The sequence below is a fragment of the Oryctolagus cuniculus genome, chromosome X (genome assembly GCF_051225735.1).
Source record: "Oryctolagus cuniculus isolate XC-2025 breed Fujian yellow rabbit chromosome X, ASM5122573v1, whole genome shotgun sequence".
In the NCBI taxonomy this organism is placed as follows: domain Eukaryota; kingdom Metazoa; phylum Chordata; class Mammalia; order Lagomorpha; family Leporidae; genus Oryctolagus; species Oryctolagus cuniculus.
Window position 1 is genome coordinate 10,000,405 of NC_142888.1, and position 16,585 is coordinate 10,016,989.

Genomic DNA, 16,585 nt, shown 5'->3' on the forward strand with positions numbered 1-16,585 from the left:
GACATGTACCAGTGCTTTGATGCAGAATGCCAGCATTGCAAGCAATGGTACAACCTACTATGCCACAACACTGGCTCCCAAAGTAATTTTTTAAAAGAATAATTTATTTATTTATTTATTTGAGTTATAGTGAGAGAAGGAGGGGTGGGAGGAGAAACCTTCCATCCACTGGTTTACTGCCCAAATGGCTGCAACAATCAGGACTTGGCCAGGCCAAAGCCAGGAGCTTCTTCCAGGTCTCCCGTATGCGTGCAGGGGCCCAAGGACTTGGACTATCTTATACTGCTTTCCCAGGTGCATTAGCAGGGAGCTGGATTGGAAGAGGAACAGCTGGGACTAGAACTAGCGCTCATATGGGATGCTGGCAGTGGCAGCTTAACCCCCTTGAGCAAAAGAACTGGCCCCAAAAGCCATTGTTTTCAGTGATGAAACATGGAGTACAGTAATAGCCTTCCATAATTCCATAAGTGGGCTAAAAATTTCAGTGGGGTTATTGTGTCATTGAAACAACTAATGAAATTCACAAGGTAGAAACTGATTGCTTTCATTTGAATGTATATTATTGTTTAATTTCTCTACTCCCATTAAATACTGGAACAAGTCAAGAATGTCAGCTACCACTTCATTTCTATAGCATTGTTTACCGGAGTGTTGGTATGATGTAAATACTGGGAATGGAAGAGACAGAACAATATTTACAGTGTGAGGTTGACCACCCAGAAACCAAATAACTTAAACTGCTAAGAGAATTGTGAAGGTGACAAAGTTCTACATAATCATGCATAATTATTGGTTTATTTATATACCTTCCCCCCATACATAAATTAAAGTGCAGTAAATGTAAACTGTCCAGGTATACAGTGAATAAGAATATATGATACGTATGAATAAAGCTAACATTTTGCTAAAAGAGTGAAAGACCTCTGCCTTTCAAATGATTTTTTTAAGATTATTTATTTGAAAGGCAGAATTACAGAGAGGCAGAGGCAGAGAAGTCTTCCATCTGTTGGTTCGCTCCCCAAATGGCCACAGTGGCTGGAGTTGCCCTGATCCAAAGCCAGGAGCCAGGAGCTTCTGAGTCTCTCTCGCAGGTGCAGGGGCCCAAGCAGTTGGGCCATCTTACACTGCTTTCCTAGGCCATAGCAGAGAGCTGGGTTGGAAATGGAGCATCCAGGACTCGAACCAGCATCCATATGGGATGCCGGCACTGAAGGCGGCAGTTTTACCTGCTATGCCACAATGCCAGCCCCTCAGATTTTAAAATTTGGAAAGATAAATTCACAATAGTAAATAAACTTTTGAAAAAGAATTATGGTTAGGCAATTGAAATGCTGTATTTTTGAACATATAAAGCCACAATGTAAGTGCAAGAATTAGATCAATCATTGGAACAAACTTGACAACCGAATGTAAATTTAAAGTAAATGGGTGCAGTGGGTTAAAGCCCCAGCCTGCAGCACTGGCATCCCATATGGGTGTCCATTTGAGTCGTGCCTACTCCACTTCCGATCCAGCTCTCTGCTATGGCCTGGGAAAGCAGTGGAGGATGGCCCAAGTCCTTGGGCCTCTGCACGCATGTGGGAGACCTGGAAGAAGGCCCTGGCTCCTGGCTTCGGATCAGCTCAGCTCTGGCCGTTGTGGTCATTTAGGGAGTGAACCAGCCGATGAAAGACCTCTCTCTCTCCAGGGCCACAGCAGAGCTGGACTGGAAGAGGAGCAACCGGGACAGAATCCAGTGCCCCAACTGGGACTAGAACCCAGGGTGCCGGTGCCGCAGGCAGAGGATTAGCCTATTGAGCCGCAGCACCAGCTCTGTCTCTGCTTCTTTCTAACTCTGCCTTTCAGATAAAATAAATCATAAAAAAAATAAAATAAAGCGGAGTGGGGTGGGGACGTGTGCCGGTGTTGTGGCGCAGAGTGTTAAGCATCCTGTGTTGGAGTGCTAATTGTTCCACTTCAGATCCAGCTCCCTGTTAGTGCATCTGGGAAAACAGTGGAAGATGTGCTGCCCACCTGGGAGACCTGGTTGGAGTTCCAGGCTCCTGGAGTTAAACCAGCAGATGGAAAGATCTCTCTGTTACTGACTTTCAAATAAATAAAAATGAATCTTAAAGTAAATGAGGGTACTTCAAAAAGTTCAAGGAAGATGGAATTACAGAGAGAAAACAGGGACAGGTGTTTGGCCTGAGTACACATATTTGAGTACCTAGGTTTGATTCTAGTTCTAGCTCCTGACTCCAGCTTTGTGCTAATACAGACCCTTGGAGGCAGCAGTCATGACTCAGGTGATTGGGACACTCACCCACATGGGATAGCAACTTAGCAAATCAAGCAGTTTTTCCATTTCCTTTCTGTTTAAATTCTTTGCAGTTCCTCCTGGTTCTTCATACAATATATAATGTATCATGGTGAGTTACAGTCCCGCCTCTGTGCTGTGGAACACTAGAATCTATTCTGTGTTTTTTTGGTGTCCATTACCCCATTTCTCCATCCCACTCCCCTCTTCCCAGTCTCTAGTAATCCCTATTTTAAGACCAGATCAACTTTTTAAAACTTCTATATATGAGAGAGAAAATACGGTGTTTATCTTTCTGTTTGGCTTATTTGATTTCTCACAATGACTTCCCATCCATTTTGCTGGAAATCTCAGGATTTTATTCTTTTTATGGATGAATACTGTTAGATTTTGTATATATAAATTTTCTTTATTAGTGGATGTCTAGATTGATTCCATATTTTGACTATTGTGAATAGTGCCACAGTAAACATGGGAATGATGGGTTGATTTTTTTTTTTTTTTTTTTTTTGACAGGCAGAGTAGACAGAGAGAGAGACAGAGAGAAAGGTCTTCCTTTTGCCGTTGGTTCACCCTCCAATGGCCGCTGCCAGCCGGTGCATCGCACTGATCCTAAGCCAGGAGCCAGGTGCTTCTCCTGGTCTCCCATGCAGGTGCAGGGCCCAAGCACTTGGGCCATCCTCCACTGCACTCCTGGGCCATAGCAGAGAGCTGGCCTGGAAGAGGGGCAACCGGGACTAGAACCCGGTGTGCCGGCGCCGCAAGGTGGAGGATTAGCCTATTGAGCCATGGCGCCGGCCTGATTTCATCTCCTTTGGACATATACTCAGAAGTAAGTTTGCTGGTTCACATGGCAGATCTATTTTTAGGTTGGTTTTTTTTTTTTAAGATTATTATTATTTTTTTTTTTTTTTTTGGAAGGCAGAGTTATAGAGAGGGAGGTTTTCCATCTGGTAGTTCACTCCCCAAATGACCACAATGGCCAGTGCTGGGTCATGCCAAAGCCAGGAGCCAGGAGCTTTATCTGGGTTTCCTATATGGGTCAGGGGCCCAAGCACTTGGGCTATCCTCCATTGCTTTTTAGGCACAATAGGAGGGAGCTGGATCAGGAGCAGAGCAGCTGGGACATGAACCTGTGCCCATATGGGATGCTGGCATTGCAGGCTGTGGCTTAACCTGCCACGCTGGCCCCTGTTAATTTCTGAGGAACCTCCATACTACTCTCCATAATGACTGTGTCAGTTTGCAGTGTCACAGGGTACAAGGGTATCCATTTACCCTCATCTTGCTGGCATTTTTGTGTGTGTCTTTGGTGATAGCCATTTTAATGAGTTACGGTATCTCATGCTGGTTTTGATTTGAATTTCTCTGATAACTAGTGATATCCAACATTTTTTTTAAAAAAATATTTATTTATTTATTTGAAAGGCAGAGTGACAGAGATCTTCCATCTGCTAGTTTAATCCCCCAAATGACTTCAATAGCCAGGATGGGGTGAGGCTGAAGCCAGGAGCCTGGAACTGCATTTGAGTCTCCCATGTGGGTAGCAGGGATCCAGGGACTTGGGCCATCTTCTGCTACTTTCTCAGGCATGAAGCTGGATCAGAAGTGAAGCAGCCAGGACTCAGACTGGCTCTGTATGAGATACCAGCATTGCCAGTTGCAGCTTAACCTGTTGTGCCACAATGCTGGCCCTGATAATTCATTTTTCATGGGCAACATTTGATATTAGTAATGAAAAGGATAGACTTTTGTAGTCAAAATGGCTAGCCATTTGAACATATTTGAAAGATCTAGGGGATTGGCACTGTGTCAAAGCTGGTTAAAGCCACCACCTGGAGTGCCACATCCCAAATGGGCACTGGTTCGAGTCGTGGCTGCTCCACTTCCAATCCAGCTTCCTGCTAATGCACCTAGGAAAGCAGCAGAACATGGCCTAAGCCCTTGGGCCCCTGTACCCATGTAGAAGACCTGGAAGAAGCTCCTGGCTCTTGGCCTGGTCTGGTTGTTTTGGCCATCTGAGGCCAACAGATGGAAGACCTCTCTCTGTTTCTGCCTCTGCCTCTCCCTCTCTGTAACTCTGACTTTCAAATAAGTAAGTCTTTTAAAAAAAAAAAAAAAAAACACAAAATTATGTTGGGGTCTGGCATAGTGGTACAATGGGTTAAGCTGCCGCCTGCAACACCAGCATCCCATTTAATAACAACAACAAGAAAAAAAAGATCTATTCATTTGAAAGGCAGAGTGACAGAGATGGAGAGATCTGTTAGCTGGTTCACTCCCCAAATGTCCATAACAGCCAGGGCTGGGCCTGGTTGAAGCCAGGAGCTCAGAACTCCATCTTGGTCTCCCACATGGGAGGCAGGCACCCAGGTACTTGGGCCACCATCTGCTATCTTCCTGGGTACATTAGGAAGCTGGATTGGAAGCAGAGTAGCTGAGACTCAACCTGGCATGCCAATATGGGATGCAGGAGTTCTAACCTATGGGTTTACCCACTGTGCTGTAACACCCACCCACAAAGGTTATTTTATTTAAAGTCGTATTTAAAGGCAAGTATTGCAGCAAAGCAGGTTAAGCCACAACTTGGGATTCCAGCCTCCCAAGTTGGAGAACCTGGGATGGCGTTTCACTTTCACTTCCAACCCAGCTTCCTGCTAATGCATGCCTGGGAAAGCAGCTGATGATGGCCCATGTACTAGGGTCCCTGCCACCCATGAAGGAGACACAGGTGGAGTTTTGAGCTCTTGATTTTGGCCTGGTGCAGCCCTGGCTTTTGTGGACATTTGGGGAGTTGACCAGTGAGTTGAAGATCTCTCCCCCCCCCCTTCAAATAAATAAATAAATAAATGAACAAAATTGTAGTTAAGGAGACAAGTATTTAGTCTTACAGTTATGATGCCAGTTAAGACACCTGTATCCCACATTGGAGTACCTAGGTTCAATACAGGGCTTCTGTTCCTGACTCCAGCCTCCTGCTAATGCAGACCCTGGGAGGCAGCAATAACAACTCAAGTAGTTGGGATGTTACCACCTGTGTGGGAGTCCTGGCTTGAGTTCCAGGCTCCTGGCTTCAGCCTGGCCCAGTTCCAGCCATTGGCAGGTATCTGGGGGAGTGAACAAGTAGGCAAGAACACTCCATGCCTCAAAAAAAATTTTTTTTAATTTAAACCTTATATACTGCAGGGATTTTATATATATATATATATGTATTTAACTTTACTGAGACAAAATCATGAACAAAGAAAATTTATTTTATTTTAGTAATTCAAGTGAAGAAGGCATAACAAAACCCAAAAGTCATTAGGGAAAAGTTGAAAGATCTGATACGTAAGAGTTCAAAACTTATGACTGAAGATTATCACAGGTTTAAAAAGATGATAGATTGGGAGAAAATACCTAAAAGTTACATTCAATGAGAAGGATTTGTATCTATAGTATAAAGCAGTAAGATAAATAGAATATTAACAGGACAAAATACTGGGTTGCTTTTGTGGGCTAAACACTGGCAGAGACAAAACCTTTGTATGCACTCTCAGGCACTTTGAATACCATGGATTGAATTGGCAAAGATCGAAGTTAGTGGCAGTGAAGTGGTCCTGCAAAGCAGGAGCAGATGCAGCTTGTCATTCCCATGGAGCTTTCTTTGAGCCCTGTATTCATAGGGCTCGTGCTGGATCAGAGACGATGAGTTTTGTGCTGGTCCATTGCACTTTTATATTCAGGGATTATAGCACTGTTCATAAATACTCTGGATGTTTCTATTTAAGAGAATGTTTGCAAACATTGGGCATTAGGGAAATCATACTGTGCTGGGGGATTATTGAACAGTGCACCTGGTTTGACAGCAGAGAAAATCCACTTCTCACAAATACATACAGGTGGCCGGCACCGTGGCTCACTTGGCTAATCCTCCGCCTGCAGCGCCAGCACCCCGGGTTCTAGTCCCGATTGGGGCGCCGGATTCTGTCCCAGTTGCTCCTCTTCCAGTCCAGCTCTCTGCTGTGGCCAGGGAGTGCAGTGGAGGATGGCCCAAGTGCTTGGGCCCTGCACCCACATGGAAGACCAGGAGAGACACCTGGCTCCTGGCTTTGGATCGGCGCAGCGCCGGCCGTAGCAGCCACTAGGGAGGTGTACCAACAGAAGGAAGATCTTTCTCTCTGTCTCTCACTGTCTTAAAAAAAAAAAGAAAAGAAATAATGCTGTGAGATACCTTTAATTCAGCCCTTGTAAAATATTTTAGGAAATCTCTGGAAAAAAAAGTATCTTTTTGATTTAGAGTGATTTGAGAATTTAAAATACAGGCCAGCGCCGCGGCTCACTAGGCTAATCCTCTGCCTTGCGGCGCCGACACACCGGGTTCTAGTCCCAGTCGGGGTGCCGGATTCTGTCCCAGTTGCCCCTCTTCCAGGCCAGCTCTCTGCTGTGGCCCGGGAGTGCAGTGGAGGATGGCCCAAGTGCTTGGGCCCTGCACCCCATGGGAGACCAGGAAAAGCACCTGGCTCCTGCCATCGGATGAGCGCGGTGCGCCGGCCGCAGCGCGCCGGCCTCGGCGGCCATTGGAGGGTGAACCAACGGCAAAAGGAAGACCTTTCTCTCTGTCTCTCTCTCTCACTGTCCACTCTGCCTGTCAAAAAAACAAAAAAAAAAATACAGTATTGATTATCACTCACTCACCTCATCAAAAAGTGGTACAAGAGTGTCAAAGGAACAGGCTCCATCCACATCAATGTTAGCATTGACTCTGTTAGGAACACATTTATTTTCTCAATCAACTTTATAGGGAGAAGGCCAAAACTAGGGCCGGTGCTGTAGCTCACTTGGTTAATCCTCAGCCTGCGGCACCAGAGTCCCATGTGGGCTCCAGGTTCTAGTCCTGGGTGCTCCTCTTCCAGTCCAGCTCTCTGCTGTAGCCCGGGAGGGCAGTGGAGGATGACCCAAGTGCTTGGGACCCTGCACCCGCATGGGAGACCAGGAGGAAGCGCCTGGCTCCTGGCTTCGGATCGGCGCAGCGCCAGCCATAGTGGCCATTTGGGGAGTGAGCCATTGGAAGGAAGACCTTTCTCTCTGTCTCTCTCACTGTCTAACTACCTGTCAAAACAAACAAACAAACAAACAAAAAAACCAAGAATGCTGTACGGGCATGAAAATACCTTAAAAAAAAAAAAAAGCCAAAACTAGCAAGTGAAATAGTGATAAAGCAATATGTGATATGCAATAAAGTTAATCACTGTTGGGTTGGTATATCCATTACAGGCTATGAGGGGCTTCAAAATGTTCATGGGAGGGGCTGGTGCTATGGCATAGTGAGTAAAGCCACTACCTGCAGTGCCAACATCCCATATGGGCACCGGTTCGAGTCCCAGCTGCTTTACTTCCTATCCAGCTCTCTGCTGTGGCCTGGGAAAGCAGTGGAGGATGGCCCAAGTCCTTGGGCCCCTGCACCCGTGTGGGAGACCAGAAAGGAAGAAGATCCTGGCTCCTGGCTTCGGATTGGCACAACTCTGGCCCTGGTAGCCATCTGGGATTGAACCAGTGGATAGAAGACCTCTCTCTCTCTGCCTCTCCTTCTCTCTCTGTGCAGCTCTGCCTTTCAAATAAATAAATAAATATTTTTTAAAAATGTTCATGAGAAATGGAACTAAAAGATAGGTTTATTTTGTTGCCAAATTTTTTTTTAAATCCATAATTTTTATAGTATGTATTTTCTGTGAACCTTCTGAAGATCTTTCATGTTATCAAGAATGTTACAGGAGCTTCAACTAACCTGTAACACGTTTTAGTGATAAGAGAATATGTACTGTTCAGACTTACACAAAAACTTTCAAACTCTTAAGTTTTTTTTTATTTGTTTTACTTGAAAGAGTTACACAGAGAGAGAAGGAGAGGCAGAGAGAGAGAGAGAGGTCTTCCATCTGCTAGTTCACTCCCCAGATGGCTACAATGGCTGGATCTGTGCTGATCCGAAGCCAGGAGCCTGGAGCTTCTTCTGGGTCTCCCACACGGGGCCCAAGGTCTTGGGCCATCTTCTACTGCTTTTCCCAGCAGAGAGCTGGATAGGAAGTGGAGCAGCTGGGACTCGAACCGGCGCCCATATGGGATGCCAGGACTGCAGGCGGTGGCTTTGTCCACTACGCCACAGCGCCAGACCCAATGATTTGTGATTTTCAGCCTTCCTTGTATGGTACTTTGGTTGTTAAGCCTAAGCTTTGCATAGCCCTCCCTAGATGCTGAAGATTTGCTGTTAAGTCACAATTCATTTTCAGTTAATTTTCTTATGAGATGTGTAATTGTTTCTTTTTCTCTCTTCTCTTCCTCTTCCTCTCTTTTCTCTTTTTCTTCATCTGTGAATATGTAGTTGCTACAGTGTCCTCCATTGCTATCCATACTTCATTGCATTACTTCTGTACTTTTATTAAAAATCAGTTGCACAGAGTAGGTGTTGTGATGCAGCAGGTTAAGCTGCTGCTTGGTACACCGCTATCCCATATCTGAGAGCCTAGGTTCATGTCGTGCCTCTGCTTCTGATCCAGCTTCCTGCTAATGCAGGAAGGCATCGTGGGAGGCAGCAAATATGATTCAAGTATGTGGGTCCCTGCCACCCACATTGGAGAACCAGATGTGGTTCTTGGCTCCTCATTTCATCCTAGTCCAACCCCAGTTATTGTAGGCATTAGAGGAGTAAACCAGTAGATGAAACATTTTTCCATTGCTTTCTCCATCCCTCCCTCCTTTTCTTTCTCCCTCTGTATTACTCTCCTTTTCAAATAAATAAAAATAAAAGTATTCTTAACAATCAGTTTGGCATATTTGTAGAGTTTATTTCTGGGTTCTTTATTCTGTCTCATGTCTCTCCCTGTGCCACTATCATGCAATCTGGATTACTGTAGCTATATATATATATATTTTTTTACATATTTATTTTATTTATTTGAAAGAGTTACAGAGAAAGGTAGAGACAAAGAGAGAGGTCTTCATCCGCTGGTTCACTCCCCAGATGGTCACAACGGCCGGACCTGCGCCAATCCGAAGCCAGGAGCCAGGAGCTTCTTCCGGGTCTCCCACGTGAGTGCAGGGGCCCAAAGATTTGGGCCATCTTCTACTGCTTTCCCAAGCTATAGCAGAGAGTTGAATCAGAAGAGGAGCAGCCAAGACTAGAACCGACAGTCATGTGGGATGCCGGTGCTTCAGGCCAGGGCTTTAACCCACTGCGCCACAGTGCCGGCCCCTACTGTAGCTATATAATAAATCATGGGGGCCAGCGTTTTTCACGCGGTGGGTTATATTGCTGCTTGAAATGCCAACATCCCATATTGGTGCACTGGTTCGAGTCCTGGATACTCCACTTTAGATCTGGCCTCAGGCCATGTGCCTTGGAAAGCAGTGGAAGATGGCCTAAGTACTTGAGCCCCTGCCACCCACATGGGAGACCCAGATGGAGTTCCTGGCTCCTGGCTTCAGCCTGGTCCAGCCCTGGCAGTTTCAGCCTTTTGGGGAGTGAATCAGCAGATGGAAGATCACTCACCTTCCCCACCTCCAACCATGTCCTCCCCTCTGTAACTCTGCCTTTGAAATAAATAAATAAATCTTTAAAAATGCAATTGATTTTGTATGTTTATCATATCTTGCGACCTTGGTGAACTCACTTATTCTAGTCATTCTTTCTACATAGATAATCATAGATTTTCATGCACTGGCTGGGATGTCTAGTGTTAGAGTTTGCAGTTGATTTAGGTAAGGAGAGGGGACATCCTTGACTTGGTCTTAATGGGAAAGCATTCAGTCTTTGACCAGTGAGTATAATGTTAACTGCAAGGTTTTTTTGTAGGTTTGTTTGTTTATTTATTTATTTATTTATTTATTTTGGTCAACTTGAAGTTTCCCTCTGATTTTGTGAGAATTTTTTATCAGGAATAAGGGTTGAATATTTTCAAGTTGTTTTTCTGCATCAACTGATATGTGATTTTCTTTAACTTGTTAATGTAGTCACTTACATTGGTTGATGTTTTTAATGTTTCTTTTTATTTGTCATCACCAAAGAAATAGATGGAGAGAGACCTCCCATCTGCTGGTGCACTCCCCCACATTTCTGTAATGGCTGAGCCTGGGTTGAGCTCGGCTAGAGCCAGGAACCAGGAACTAGGAACTCAATCCAGGTCTCCCACATGGGTGGCAGGGACCCAATTGCTTAAGCTATCACTGCTGCCTCTCATTAATGGGAAGCTGGATCAGGAGCCGGAGCCAATAATCAATTCTAGGCACTCCAATGTGGGATGTCGGTGTCTTAACCACTAGACTAAATGTATGTTCCACATAAATTGGTTTTTGACTGTTGAACCATATTTATGTATATGGAACAAATCTCACTTGATCATGATGTCTGACTTTCTAAAACATTTTGTAGAATACACATAGCATAACGATTTCCGTTTTAGCCATTTTAAAGTGTAAAGTTAATTGGTGTTCAGCGCTTTCATGATGTTTTGCAACTGTTATCACTAAGTCCAGACATTTTCATCGCCTGAAAAGAAACCTTTGCCTATGCCTATGCCTGTTAAGCAGTTTCTCCTCGTTCCCAGTCTCCCCAACCCCAGATAACCACTAATATGCATTTGTTTATATGAATTTGCCAACTCTGGATAATTCCTATAAATGAAGTCATACAATGTGTGGTCAGTCTTTGTATCTGCTTCCTTTTTAAAAAAAAAAAGTTTTATTTTATTTATTTGACTAAGTTACAGAGAGAAGTAGAGACAGAGAGGTCTTCCAGCTACTGGTTCACTCCCTAGATGGCCACAACTGCCAGAGCTGTGCCAATTCGAAGCTGTGGGGAGCAACCCGGACTAGACTAAGTTACTGGAATTAAGACTTATTCTATGCATCTGCTCTCCCACAATATGGCGCTGAGAAGGGAGAAACAGCTTCTACACAGCTACCTCCAGTTCAACCAATAAACTGTAGGACCTGCTCCTGATTGGAGGAGAGCAGCGTACTCGGCGTGTGGGTAGCCGAGTTGGGATTGGTGGAAGAGGACTATAAAGGAGGAGAGAGACAACATGCACCAGGAACATCTAAGGGGAACACCTGTGCAGCCCCCGAGAGAGCCGGCCGGTGGTGTGCCGCTCCCCCGCGGAAGTGGGGAAAGTGGCTAGGGGGAACAGCCCTTCCACGGAGGTGGAAGGGACGGTAGCCAACCCGGGAAGAACCAGCAGCAAACCCGGGAAGGGCCGAGCAGACAAAAGAACAGCGCAGGGTCCTGTGTCGTTCCTCCCTGAAGATGGGGAGCGACAGAAGCCAGGAACTTCTTCTTGGTCTCCCAAGTAGGTGCAGGGGCCCAAAGATTTGGGCCATCTTCTACTGCTATCCCAGGTCCTAGCAGAGAGCTGGATCTGAAGAGGAGCAACCGGGACTCGAACCGGCGCCCATATGGGATGCCTGTGCTTCAGGCCAGGGCTTTAACCCGCTGCGCCACAGCACTGGCTCCTCTTTTTTTTTTTTTTTTTTTTTTTTAGATTTATTTATTTATTTGAAAGAGTTACACAAAGAGAGAAGGAGAGGTAGAGACAGAGGTCTTCCATCCACTGGTTCACTCCCCAGTTGGCCGCAACGGCTGGAGTTGTGCCAATCCGAAATCAGGAGCCAGGAGCTTCTTCGGGGTCTCCCACACAGGTGCAGTGGCCCAAGGACTATAGGCCATCTTCTACTGTTTTCCCAGGCCATAGCAGAGAGCTGGATCAGAAGCTGAACAGCCGGAACTCGAACTGGCAACAATATGGGATGCCAGCACTGCAGGCAGCGGCTTTACGCATTATGCCACAGCGCCAGACCCTGACATAGAGTTTTCAAAGTTTATCCATGTTGTAGCATGTATCAATACTTCATTCATTTTTATAACAGAATAATGTGTTGTGTTTTGTTTGTTTGCTTGTTGATGGCCATTTGGGTTGTTTCCATGTTTGGGCTGTTGTGAATAGTAGTGCAATGAACATCTATGTACAAGTTTTTGTTTGAACACCTGTTTTCAGTTCTTCTGGGTGTATACCTAGAAGTAGAATTGCTGGGTTATGGTAATTACATGTTTTTTTGTTTGTTTGTTTGTTTGTTTGTTTTGACAGGCAGAGTGGATAGTGAGAGAGAGACAGAGAGAAAGGTCTTCCTTTTGCCGTTGGTTCACCCTCCAATGGCTGCCATGGCTGGCGCGCTTTGGCTAGCACACCATGCTGATCCGATGGCAGGAGCCAGGTGCTTATCCTGATCTCCCATGGGGTGCAGGGCCCACGCACTTGGGCCATCCTCCACTGCCCTCCCGGGCCACAGCAGAGAGCTGGCCTGGAAGAGGGGCAACCGGGACAGAATCCGGTGCCCCGACCGGGACTAGAACCCGGTGTGCCGACGCCTCTAGGTGGAGGATTAGCCTATTGAGCCGCGGCGCCGGCCGGTAATTACATGTTTTAACGTTTTGAGTTGCCAAACTTTTTTCCAAAATGGTTACACAATTTTCTGTGGAATTTTTTTTTTTTTTTTTTTTTTTTTTTTTTTATTTTTTGACAGGCAGAGTGGACAGTGAGAGAGAGAGACAGAGAGAGAAAGGTCTTCCTTTTGCCGTTGGTTCACCCTCCAATGGCCGCCGCTGCAGCCGGCGCACCGCGCTGATCCGATGGCAGGAGCCAGGAGCCAGGTGCTTTTCCTGGTCTCCCATGGGGTGCAGGGCCCAAGCACCTGGGCCATCCTCCACTGCACTCCCTGGCCACAGCAGAGAGCTGGCCTGGAAGAGGGGCAACCGGGACAGAATCCGGCGCCCCGACCGGGACTAGAACCCGGTGTGCCGGCGCCGCAAGGTGGAGGATTAGCCTATTGAGCCACGGCGCCGGCCAATTTTCTGTGGAATTTTTAAGATAAAGAATTTAGTTTCTTTAAGAGATACAGAACTATTCAAGTTATGTATTTCATATTGAGTACTTTGCATTGTGATAGTTTGTATTTTTAGAGGAATTTGTGCATACTAGTTATCAAGTTTTCATGTGTAGAGTTATTTGTAGAATTCCATTGATATCCTTGTTGTCTACAAGGTCTGTTTTGATATATCTTGTTTCATTCCTGATACTGGGAATTTGTGTATCCCCCCCATATTGTGAGGCATCTGTCAACGTCATTGATCTTTTTCAAAGAAAGATCCAGCTTATTGTTCCATTGGTTTTTCTCTATTTTTCTGTTTTCACATTGATTTCTGACGTTGCCGTTATTATTTCCTTCCTTCTCTTTTGGGTTTACTTTGCTTTTCTTCTTCTAGGTTAGGTTCTTCTATTGTATGCTTAGGTTATTGCTTTGAAACTTTCCTTCTCCACACTGCTTTAGCTGCATACATAGATATGTTGTATTTTCACTTTCATTCAGTTCAGTGTATTTGTTTTTATTTTGATAATGGTGATTTATTTTTGCTTCCAATTTTTCCAAACCAAACTACATAATGTGTTTACTCTTTAAGTTTTTATTAAAACACATAGCATAAAAAAATTTCTATCTTAGCCATGTTTAAGTGTACAGAGTAGTATTAAGTAAACTTCTCGTTTTTGTGGGCTTCTCACGTCTCCACAGCTTTTTCATCTTGCAGATCTGAAACTCTACCTATTAAACAACAACTCCCCCCCTCCTTTTTAATTTATTTGACAGGTAGAGTTATAGACAGAGAGAGACAGAGAGAAAGGTCTTCCTTCCATTGGTTCACTCCCCAAATGGCCACTATGGCCGGCGCTGCGCCGATCCGAAGCCAGGAGCCAGGTGCTTCTTCCTGGTCTCCCATGCGAGTGCAGGGCCCAAGCACTTGGGCCATCCTCCACTGCACTCCTGGGCTACAGCAGAGAGCTGGACTAGAAGAGGAGCAACCGGGACTAGAACCGTGCCCATATGGGATGCTGCCGCCGCAGGTGGAGGGTTAACCCAGTGAGCCGTGGCACCGGCCCCCACAACTCCCCTTTAACCTTTTCTCCCGAGTCTCTAGTAACAACCATCCAACTTTCTATTTCTGTACATTTGAGTAATTTACATACCTCATACAAGTAAAATCATGCAGCCTTTGTCTTTAAATTCACTGTACATTTAAAAAAATGTACATTGAGATTTCTTTTTTTAACCCATGGATTATTTGGAAGTGTGTTTAGTTCCCATATGTTTAGAGATTTTTATTTCTGGTTTGTTTCCATTATGGTCAGAGAATATGTACTGCGACTTCATTCTTTTAGTTTGTTGGCACTTACTCTTTCACCTATGATGTAGTCTGTTCACAGAATGCTTTATGTGTGCTTGAAAGGATTGTGTATTCTGAGGTAGTTGAGTGGAGTGTTCTAAAAATGTCACGTTGAGTTAGTTGTTAGGTATATTAGTTTATTTATTTATTTTTGTTTATTCGAAAGGCATAGAGATAAAGAGAAAGAGGGCACAGAGGGATGTCCACTTGCTGATGTACCCTTTAAATGCCAGCAACAGCCAGAGTTGGGCCAGGCTGAAGCCAGGAGCCTAGAGCTCGATCCAGGTCTCCCACGTGGGTGTTGGGGACCCAAGTACGTGGGCCATCACATACTGCCTCCCAGGGTATACAATCGCAGGAAGCTGGATCAGGAGTAGAGTGCCTGGGACAAGAACCAGGTACTTCAATTTGGGATGCGGGTATGGCAAGTGGTGGCTTAGCCTGCTGCACCACAATGCCTGTTCTGTATTTTTTTTATTACTACTGTCACAGATCACCACAAATTTGGGTTAGCATTGCAGTGCAGTGGGATAAGTTGCCACCTAGGATGCTGCAGCCCATATCAGGGGGCTGTTTCGCATGTCCCTGCTGTTCTACTTATCCAGCTCCATGCTAATGAACTTGGGAAAGCAGTGGAAAATGGCCCAAGTACTTGGGCCCCTGCCACCCACCTGGGAGATCCAGATGGAGTTCCAGGCTCCTGGCTTCAGCCTGGCCCAGCATTGGCTGTTATGGCCATTTGAGGAGTGAACCAGCAGATGGCATATCTCTCTTTCTCTCTCTCTTTGTTCCCCCCCCCCCGCGCTCCCCCACCGCACCTCTGCAACTCTGCCTTTCAAATAAATAGATCTTAAAAAAAAAAAAAAGTGAAAGCAAAATAAACATGAAATTCAACTAACATTTCTTTTCTAAAAAAACAATGACCTCAAATTTGGTCATTTAAAACAGTATAACTTTATTGTTGTACAGTTCTGGAAGTCTGAAGTCTACAGTGGGGAAGGTGACAAAGCTGCATTGTTTGTTGGAGGCTCTCAGGGAATATCTGATTTCCCCCTTTTCAACTTCTACACACTACCCATGTCCCTCAGCCCATGGCCACCTCCATCCTCAAGGTCAGCAGTGGGTTGTTTGTGTCTTTCTCAAATCCTATCACCCCCTCCCCCCCTTTTTTTTTTTTTTTTGACAGGCAGAGTGGACAGTGAGAGAGAGACAGAGAGAAAGGTCTTCCTTTGCCGTTGGTTCACCCTCCAATGGCCGCCGCCGGCCGGCATGCTGCAGCCGGTGCATTGTGCTGATCAGAAGCCAGGAGCCAGGTGCTTCTCCTGGTCTCCCATGGGGTACAGGGCCCAAGCACTTGGGCCATCCTCCACTGCATTCCCGGGCCATAGCAGAGAGCTGGCCTGGAAGAGGGGCAACCGGGACAGAATCCGGCGCCCCGACCGGGGCTAGAACCCGGTATGCCGGCACCACAAGGTGGAGGATTAGCCTACTGAGCCACGGCGCTGGCCTCCTATCACTCTTGACATTCACTCTACTGTCTTCCTCTTTCACTTATAAGGACCCTTGCGATTAGGCCCAACATCTCAAGATCATTAATTTAATTACACCTGCAAAGACCTTTCTGTCATATAAGGTAACATTTTTTTAAAATTTATTTGAAAGAGTTAAAGAGGTCTTCCATCTGCTGGTTCACTTCCCAAATGGCTGCATTGTCCAGGGCTGGGCCAAGCTGAAGCCAGGAACTTCTTCCAGGTCTCCTACGTGGTTGCAGGGGCCCAAGGATGACCCTTCCTCTGCTGCTTTCCCAGGCGTATTAGCAGGGATCTGGATTGGAAATGAAGCATCCGGGAATTGAACTGCAATCCATATGGGATGCCGGGGCTGCAGGCAGTGGCTTACCCTGCTACGCCACAGTGCAGGTCCTGTAAGATAATATGTTTACAGATTCTGGGGGGATTAGCCATGTGGACATATTGGGTGGGTGGGGCATAATTATGCTTACCCCAATAGTGTTAACTTTTTAATTTTTCTCTCTGTTACTAAGA

The 16,585-nt window shown here is 45.7% G+C and overlaps 1 long non-coding RNA gene across 1 annotated transcript in view; it reads left to right on the plus strand.

Moving 5' to 3' along the window:
• Positions 1-11,477: 11,477 nt before the first annotated feature.
• Positions 11,478-16,585, plus strand: part of LOC149119552 (uncharacterized) — a 38,370-nt gene continuing 33,262 nt past the window's right edge. Inside the window, exon 1 of the long non-coding RNA XR_016228471.1 lies at positions 11,478-11,616. This is a non-coding gene — a long non-coding RNA (uncharacterized LOC149119552). The remainder of the gene's footprint in view (positions 11,617-16,585) is intronic.